The sequence below is a fragment of the Hyperolius riggenbachi genome, chromosome 2 (assembly GCF_040937935.1).
Source record: "Hyperolius riggenbachi isolate aHypRig1 chromosome 2, aHypRig1.pri, whole genome shotgun sequence".
NCBI classification, from domain to species: Eukaryota; Metazoa; Chordata; class Amphibia; order Anura; family Hyperoliidae; genus Hyperolius; species Hyperolius riggenbachi.
The window spans coordinates 461814702-461824918 of record NC_090647.1 but is presented as its reverse complement, the minus strand read 5'-3'; positions in this window follow the sequence as shown (position 1 = coordinate 461824918).

The window sequence follows — 10217 nt, the reverse complement described above, 5'->3', positions numbered from 1 at the left end:
AAACAATGGATTTGGGAGGTGATCTGATGTCGGATCTGCGGGCGATCTATTGGTGTGGGTGGGTGATCAGTTTGCCCGCAAGGGGCAGGTTAGGGGCTGATTGTTGGGTGGCAGTGACAGGGGGTGATTGATGGGTGATAGGTGATTGGCAGGTGATTGACAGGTGATCAGTGGGTTATTACATAGAAGGACAGATGTAATTAATGCACTGGTGAATTGATAAGGGGGGGGGGGGGGGTCTGAGGGCAATCTGAGCGTGTGGGCGGGTGATTGGGTGCCCGCAAGGGGCAGCTTAGGGTCTGATCTGATAGGTAACAGTGACAGGTGGTGATAGGGGGTGATTGATGGGTGATTGATGGGTAATTAGTGGGTGTTTAGAGAAGATAACAGATGTAAACAATACATTTGGGAGGTAATCTGACGGCGGGTTTGCGGGCGATCTAATGGTGTGGGTGGGAGATCAGATTGCCCGCAAGGGGCAGGTTAGGGGCTGATTGATGGGTGGCAGTGACAGGGGGTGATTGATGGGTGATAGGTGATTGACAGGTGATCAGTGGGTTATTACAGGGAAGAACAGATGTAATTAATGCACTGGCGAATTGATAAGGGGGGGTCAGAGGGCAATCTGAGCGTGTTGGCGGGTGATTGGGTGCCCGCAAGGGGCAGATTAGGGTCTCATCTGATAGGTAAAAGTGACAGGTGGTGATAGGGGGTGATTGATGGGTGATTGATGGGTAATTAGTGGGTGTTTAGAGGAGAGAATAGATGTAAACAATGGATTTGGGAGGTGATCTGATGTCGGATCTGCGGGCGATCTATTGGTGTGGGTGGGTGATCAGATTGCCCGCAAGGGGCAGGTTAGGGGCTGATTGTTGGGTGGCAGTGACAGGGGGTGATTGATGGGTGATTGACGGGTGATTGACAGGTTATCAGGGAAGATAGATGCATACAGTACACAGGGGGGGGGGGGGGGTCTGGGGAGAATCTGAGGGGTGGGGGGTGATCAGGAGGGGGCAGGGGGGGATATAAAAAAAAAAATAGCGTTGACAGATAGTGACAGGGAGTGATTGATGGGTTATTAGGGGGGTGATTGGGTGCAAACAGGGGTCTGGGGGGTGGGCAGGGGGGGGTCTGAGGGGTGCTGTGGGCGATCAGTGGGCGGGGGGGGGCAGATCAGTGTGTTTGGGTGCAGACTAGGGTGGCTGCAGCCTGCCCTGGTGGTCCCTCGGACACTGGGACCACCAGGGCAGGAGGCAGCCTGTATAATACACTTTGTATACATTACAAAGTGTATTATACACTTTGTATGCGGCGATCGCGGGGTTAACATCCCGCCGGCGCTTCCGTACGGCCGGCGGGATGTTACGGCGGGTGGGCGGAGCCAGTTGCCGGGGGAAGCGCGCGTCATCAATGACGCGATCGCTCCCCCGGCATGCCTAAAGGACGCGCCGCCTGAAGGCGTATTGCGGTCCTTTAGGCGTCCACTTTGCCGCCGCCCATGGGCTGTGGGCGGTCGGCAAGTGGTTAAAGATAACTAGGCAGTTACCTGGCTTCTGTGCTGCTGGCTGGTCTGGTTTTCAGCTGGGTGGGCTGGCCTGCTGCCAGGTTATCTAGCAGTACCCTCATAGCGTTCTCTGACCGTTCCGATTGAGGCACCACAACTCCCAGCATGCCCCATAGAAGAACCACAGCTCCCTACATGTCTCCATAAAGGCATTACATCACCCAGAATGGCACCACAGCACCCAGTATGCCCACATAGAGGCCCCATAGCACCCAGCATACCCCTGATTGATGCAGCACAGCTACTAGCATGCCCGCCATTGAGGCACCACAGCTGACTCTGCCTGGGGGACATCCAGGGCACCACCCCAGAATAGATCCAGGGCATGTGCCACTGATCTTTGGGGCTAGCAACGCCCCTGCATATGCTCATGGAGAGAGCAGAGAGATTATCAGAGATTTTATACATAGCCTTCTCTGCCCTTAGGCAAGTAGGCCTTTCTTCTGTATGGTAAACACTAATGAGCATCTAAGATATGTAAAATATGTAACACTTCTCAGTTACACAACTCTGATCACTCCCACTCAGCCGTTCCAGTTAGGAAATCCTTAGAAACGCTTATATCACCATCCCTAAAACACAAATAGGTAAGGAACAGCTGTGTCTCCTATGGTCTCCAGGTACCTATAAATATGTTGGTCATTGCCTGACAATCCTGAAACTGTCAGAATCGGGCAATAATAGTCAGATTTCTTTTTTGGGAGACCCCTGTACATTTACAGTGTACTTGAGAGAATACTAACAATATGATTTAGGCTACTTTCACATATTGAGCACTGCAATCATCCTGTGGCAGTAGAGCCCAGGGTAGGTTGATGACAATGCACCAATCCCCCGTCTGCATACTGCACTGACAGGGTAACATGCATAGCACTATATCAGGAAGCTCCAAGCCCCGACACTGTCAATGGCCACATATGAAGTGGCTGCTCTTTAAGTTGTGATTTTGAAAGAAAGGTAAGTACAGTATAATGTCATTATAGAAACTCTGATATAGTAACACTTCAAGTATAATAAACCAAATGTTTAGGTGTCAGTCAAGCTCCATTATAAGTATATGGGAGTAACGCCTAGCAAACCCTGATATAACAGAACTTCTGTTACAGTAAATCTGTTTTTGGCCCCTGCGGTATTCTGTATCCAACTATAGTAGAAAGTGGGCGGGCACATACGTCAGTCGGAGACCCATGAGCTGTGGTCTGGCTGGCAGCCACTTGTAGCCTGCTCGCTATCTACACACTACTCTGGGCCTGCGTGGATTACCTCGAAAAGAGCAAAAACCGGTGAGACCTGTTTCCTGTGTAAGCTGCTGCCTGATTACTGAGTGAATTACTGAATTACTGAGGGACTTGACATCTGTGACTTTCTTGTGCCTGGCTGCAACACTACAGTATCATCCAGTCTGCACAGAAATGTGGACAGAGATGCACACTACAGGTCCTTCTCCTGAAAAAATGTAAAAGCCTTTATACATACCTGGGGCTTCCTCCAGCCCCATAAGCCTGGCGGACGCGACCAATATACCGCATGCACAGGGGCTCCCTCCATACCCTTATGCATGCAGCTGCGCAGTATGCGGCCGCACGCGTAAGCATATGGAGGGAGCCCCTGTGATGCGGACAATTGGCCGCGTCCACCTGCCGACTGGTGGTAATGACGAGACCCGGTAACGGCAGCAGAGGACGGCGGCGTGGGAGCGATCCGTGCTTATGGGGCTGGAGGAAACCCCAGGTATGCATAAAAGCTTTCAATTAGTTTGTCTCTGGTTCTCTTTAAGGCCGCTATGGAAGAATCCTGGGCCTCCATAACACCTGAGCAGTGCCACAGGCTGATTGCCTCCATGCCACGTCGCATTGAAGTAGTCATTTCTGCAAAAGGATTCCCTACCAAGTATTGAGTGCATAACTGAACATAATTATTTGAAAGTTGACTTTTTTTGTTTTAAAAACACTTTTCTTTTATTGGTCTAATTAAATATGCTAATTTTTTGAGATAGGAATTTGGGGTTTTCATGTATGCCAAAATCTTTAATATTAAAACAATAAAAGGCTTGAACTACTTCCGTTGTGTGTAATGAATCTAAAATATATGAAAGTCTGTTTATCAGTACATTACAGAAAATAATGAACTTTATCACAATATGCTAATTTTTTGAGAAGGACCTGTATAAGTACTGTACAGGCATTAAATGGTGAGACCTATGCTTACAGTGCACGCTGTTGTGTATATTGCATGCAAATACCTGCATATTGGGCACTGTGCATTTTGATCTAGCTTACAACACTCTCTGTGCTCGCTTGCTGAAGCATTTAGGTCTCTTTTCCACGGGCAGTGAAAAGCCTCTAAAACTCTCACAACTGCTTGCTGCTGCATAGCAACTGCTCACTGCTGCCTGGAAACTGTTCACTGCTGCCTGGTAACTGCTTGCAGAGCACACAGTTCAACTGCTCGTGGAAAAGAGGCTTTATGCTGGATTCACAGTGGTTAGTTGCATAACGCAAACATTATAGTGACTGTGAACTGCAATGGAAACTGGCCATAGACTTTAATGCAAAGCCTGCATGCAGCGAGTTACAATAACGTGATCAGTTACAGCCCCATAGAATTGTATGAGCAGTGAGTTTCTATGAAGAATTATTCTGCTATGCAACTCAGCATTGTGAACTAGGCTTGAATTTTTGACTTTCAATTATTGGCCGAGTATGATTATATGATTTTTGATTATACAATTTTTTTGATATAGTAAACTACTGTACTTTAAACCCATCCCTTGGAGTTTACTGTAAAGGGATTATATTATATGACACGTGCACATTGTGTGTGGTTGGGAAAATGAAGTGTTTGTTTGTTCATAGTGCCCCTTTAAGGGTTTGTTTACATCCTGTTGAGTGCACCACATATAGTATACAGTCTGCCACACATCAGGCATGACATATCAAGCATTGTCTGATGTTTGCACTGCTGCACAGCCAGGGGATGTGTTATCACACAGCGGCATGTGTTCTTGTGCCCCATTTAGTGATATCTATGTGGGGGCTGCATTCTCCAGTACAATTCACACTCATTGTACACCCCTAACGTAAAGTAGTCAGTACAAATAAGGGCTGAAATCATGAATCGCAATCGAAATGGCTAAGCACTTTTGTATCGCTTTTTGCTGCATTTTTCAGAGCGATTTCAAAGTGTTTTTGAACTTAGTGCTAGCGATCTGTATCAGGGCTGTGGAGTCGGAGCAATTTTTTGGGTACCTGAAGTTGGAGGTTTCATAAACTGAGAAGTGGGATGAATTTGTACCAACTCCACAGTCCTGATTTGTGTAAAGTGCTGAAAAATCGCTTTCTACAGTGATTTTTGCAGTAAACCTATATTTTGTACTAAAGTGCAAATGCTCCAAAAATACTGCAGGACCTGCGATTGCGAGAAATCACAATGGCTAAAATGTGGGATCACCTCTGTTGACTTTCATTAACCTAGCGCTGATGATCGTATGCCACTTCAGGTGCACACAGCTGTTACCCTTCATGGCTCAGTATTTTTCAAGAAGCATTGAAGACTTCTGTTATTCTAGTGTTGTGCAATGATGGCGTCCTCACCAGCTGATCAATTATCTGTCAGCACATAATCTTTCAGAATAGTCCCAACATAAATGGATATCCCTAAAAATGGTCCCAATATTCAATAATACATCCTAATACATCCATTGGAACGCACTGGCTTAAAATGATTCAGTGTTAGAAATGTACAGATTTGGGAAGAAAGAGAGACACGCATGTTGGAAAGGAGGCGGGGATGTTTCATTTTATTCAGTCAAGAGAATGTAAAAAATTCAATATGGCACCCTCCGTGTTGCCATGACAAAATATAAAACCATGTAAAATATCTGCTTTTCAGCCAAAGGAGAGGATAAAGAAGGCTGAAACGATTTTACTACTGATAACGGATAATGTTTCCTGAGAGAATAGATATTGCATATAGTGTTCAGATACTTTAACCAGCTGATCTTTGGTTTCATCTTCATCTCTCTCTGCTGGCAATCCAGGCACTGACTAAAGGCTCATACACACATCTGACTATAGTCTTTGGAAAATGAAAGATCACAGACCAATCTTACCACCCTTCATGTAGTATGAGAGCCATACCTTCACAGTCTTTTCTATGGAGCTGAACTCCCCATCAGAAAAAAATCTTTGCAAGATGCTGCACACAAAGATGCTGTACAGACACAAAAGATCAGTATCTGCAAAAGATCTGTTCCTGCAAATTGCATTCATAGTCTATGAGATCTGCAGATCATCATACACACCTTGTTTAACTGACATTTATCTGCATATCAAACAATAATCTGCAGATCTAAAAATCCATCCTGGTGGATCTGATCTGCAGATGAATGTCAGTTAAACAAGGTGTGTATGAGGATCTGCAGATCTTATAGACTATGAACGCAATTTGCAGGAATGGATATTTGGCAGGAACAGGTCTTTTGCAGATACTGATCTTTTGTGTCTGTACAGCATCTGTGTGTGCAGCATCTTGCAAAGATTTTTTCTGATGGGGAGTTCAGCTCCATAGAATAGACTGTGTAGAAATGCTCTCATACTACATGAAGGGTGGTACGATTGGTCCGTAATCTTTCATTTTCCAAAGACTATAGTCTGATGTGTGTATGCACCTTTAGCTTTAGTATAAAAATCCGTAAGGTCTTCCCATACAGGACTCTACGCCTTGATCTAAAGCAGGCTTGTATTAGTCCTATTCATAGAAACCTTCACCATGTTTGGATGTTTCCAGGTGCAATATCTTTATGTATTCCCATAACGGATGACTGTGGTAAAAACACCTCTGTGCTAGTTCTCAGCTTGCTGGCTGCAAAAAATATTATTGGAATGTTAGACGGGCAGCAAACCGTTCATGACCACTGAGTCTGACTTCACCAGGGAAAGCAACTATACAGTAATCCCATGGCTGTCTGAGCCCTAATCATGCCTGTCCATGTAAGTCCACCAGTGACTACTGCATGTCTCCCCTAGCTTCCAGGACAAGGCCAACAGGTAGTTACATAATAGTAGCAGTAGGGTATTGTACCGTGTTAGCCATCAATAAAAGCAAGATGTTTTAAATCAGGATGATACAATTTATTGGCTAACTAAAAATGAATAAAAATAAGCAAGCTTTCGGCCTTGCAGCCTTCGTCGGGCTTATATCCTGTTAGTTTGCAGGCTGGTGGTACAGACAGGTATATACATGCAACATCAAAAGGGAAAACAGATTTTTTTTTCAAGCATAAATACATGTTATTAAGATGCCTTAATTCAAACAGACCATCTAAATGGGGTTAGATTTAGAGGTTGTTGGCTGAGATAAGGATCCTTGTTTACTCCATGCTTACAGACCTGGGATTAGGATTGACCAAAACGCACCAGATCTAAAAAGAAGAAAAAAAGATGGACTCCCAAAAGAAAGAAAAAACCCGGTCCTGGATAAATACATCAACAAATTCAGACGCAAAATCTCTGACAGGATCCTGAGTAAAAGAAAGACACTGGGCCAGAACGTTACACCACAGGAGCGACAGGCCATCAGATCCCTTAAGGAGAATAAGGACATTGTTATTAAACCAGCGGATAAAGGTGGTGCCATAGTCATAATGAACACCAGTGACTACATCCAGGAGGCACAAAGACAGTTATCCAACACCGCTCACTATGCCAAATTACAGGGGGACCCCACAAAAGGCTACAGGATGGCACCCAATAGGATGATTAACAGATTGCCTGCAAACATCAGACAACATGTAAGGACCCTTATCCCTGAAGAGCCTGCTTTTACATGCTTCCCAAGATCCACAAAGAGGGAAACCCAGGCAGGCCCATAATCTCAGGGAGTGGAACTCTTACAGAGAACATCTCAGGGTGGCTGGAAAACATCTTGAAACCTCTTGTCTGTAAAAAGACCCAGCTACATACAGGATACCACCCACCTCCTGAACAAACTGACAGCCATCGGCCCAGTACCTGAGGGAACCATACTGGCCACAATGGACGTGGAGTCCCTGTACACGAACATTCCCCATGATGATGGTATTGCGGCCTGCCGTAAATATCTTCAGGGTCAGGGCATACCTGTAAAGCCTATTGCTGGACTGATCAAATTCATTCTCACTCAATTATTTCACTTTTTGACAGGACCTCTATTTACAGCAGATGGGCGTGGCAATGGGTTCGTGATTCGCACCACAGTATGCAAATCTCTTCATAGCCAGAATCGAAGAGGAATACCTCAATGCATGTGGCATAAAACCCATGGCCTACTTCCGCTTCATTGATGATATTTTAATCATCTGGTCCGCAAGTGAGGATGATCTTCTCCAGTTCCACAGGAACTTCAATGCCTTTCATCCTACAAATTGAAAAACTTACCTACTCTCACACAGAGATTAACTTTCTGAACACCACCATATACATCAGGGGTAACAACATACAAACCTCTGTGTATCGCAAACCTACAGACCGTCCCACATACCTAAGATATGACAGTTTTTATCCGAAGCACATTAAGAACTCTATAATTTACAGCCAAGCGATAAGGTACAACCGGATTTGTTCTGACAGGGTGGACAGGGACAAGCACCTGGATCGCCTTAAAGGGAGCCAGAGGCCCCAGAAAAAAGATTTTATACATACCTGGGGCTTCCTCCAGCCCCATACGCACAAATCGCTCCCACGCCGCCGTCCTCTGCTGCCTGGATCCACCGGTACCGAGTCCCGTCATGGCCGCCAGTCGGCCAGTTCGCCGGCTGACGCGGCCAATAGTCCGCATCAAACGGAGCTCCCTCCATGTACGTACGCGTGTGGCTGCCTACTGCGCATCCGCATGCGTACGGGTATGGAGGGAGCCCCTGTGATGCGGACAATTGGCCGCGTCCACCGGAAGTGACGGGACCCGGTACCGCCGATCCAGGAAGCGGAGGATGGCGGTGTGGGAGCGATCCAGGCTTCTGGGGCTGGAAGAAGCCCCAGGTATGTATAAAAGCTTCTTTTTTTTTATTATGTTCCTCTCTGGTTCCCTTTAAGAACACTTTCATTAAACAAGGTTACAGTCCTCCTATGGCTGAGGCCCAAATCAGGAAAGCCAGCATCATCCCCAGGATTGAACTCCTGAAATATAAGCAAAACCCGAAAGAGGAATGTGTCCCTTTGGTTGTCACCTACAACCCACACCTGGAAATCTTAAGGAGGATTGCTAAGGAACTTCATCCCATTTTACACAAGGATCACAGACTGAGAACGATATTCCCTAAACCTCCACTCTTGTCATATCGGCAACCACACAATCTAAAACAGATGATTGTCAGGAGTTCTTTGAATAGGCCTCAACAAAACGGAACATCACCCTGCCAACAAAAAATATGTGGGACCTGCAGACACATTTACTCCACTGACAGGTTAACGATACCAGGTTCACAACAGGAGTACAGAGTACAAGGAACATTTTCCTGTGGTTCCACCAATCTGGTATATTTGATCATGTGTGCTAAATGCCCCAATGTTATGTACGTGGGAGAAACTGGACAAACTCTGCGCAAACGTATGAATGGACACAGGCACACTATTAATGATACCAAATCTGGACTCCCAGTTGTTACACACTTTCGGTCCAACGGACACAGCATGGATGATCTTCGGGTCACTGCCCTGAAGGGTGGCTTCAAAGCGTCAAATGATTGATTAATAGCAGAAACAAAATTTATAAATTGGTTCAAAGCTGTGAAGGGTTTGAATAAGGACAACAACTTTTTATATTGGTATGAGGCTGATGATATTTGACCTTTCTCAGCCATTCAAGCTAAACTTGTGAACTAAGAATTTACGATACCTCTGGGTCAATCCTAATCCCAGGTCTGTGAGCATGGAGTAAACAAGGATCCTTATCTCAGCTAACAACCTCTAACACCATTTAGATGGTCTGTTTGAATTAAGGCATCTTAATGAAATGTATTTATGCTTGAAAAAAATACCTGTTTTCCCTTTTGATGTTGCATGTATATAGATGTCTGTACCACCAGCCTGCAAACTAACAGGATATAAGCCCGACAAAGGCTGCAAGGTCGAAAGCTTGCTTATTTTTATTGATTTTTAGTTAGCCAATAAATGGCATCATCCTGATTTAAAACTTCTTGTAGTTACATAAGGAGCTCTGACTGCTAAAGTTGGTATCCAGAAGCTACCTCTGCATTAGTAAATTAAAATATAGCTTTAGGGACATATTTTTTACTAGTTTAAAGCACACCTGAAGTGAAAATAAATGTATAAGATAAATCCTGGTTTCTGTAGAACTAATCCTAAATAGAACTTTCCTGGAGTCTCATAAACTTATGTTTGATTTAAAGGTTGAAAATCTAGGTTAGAAACAAATATAATGTTACGTTGACGTGGCTGCTCTTACTTCGGCTTCCACACAAAGAAATGATGACCCACTGGACTTTTTATCAATATTCTGCTGCCAGAAGTGTTTGCATGTAGATTTTACAACCTCTAAGGCTTTGTTCACATCGATTTTTTGTGTGCATTCTTTCCCCCCTCCTGGCTCTCCACTGCACGCTACGATTTTGTACAAAGCGCTTTTGCAGAGTGATTCAGTTTTTCATTTCCTGACG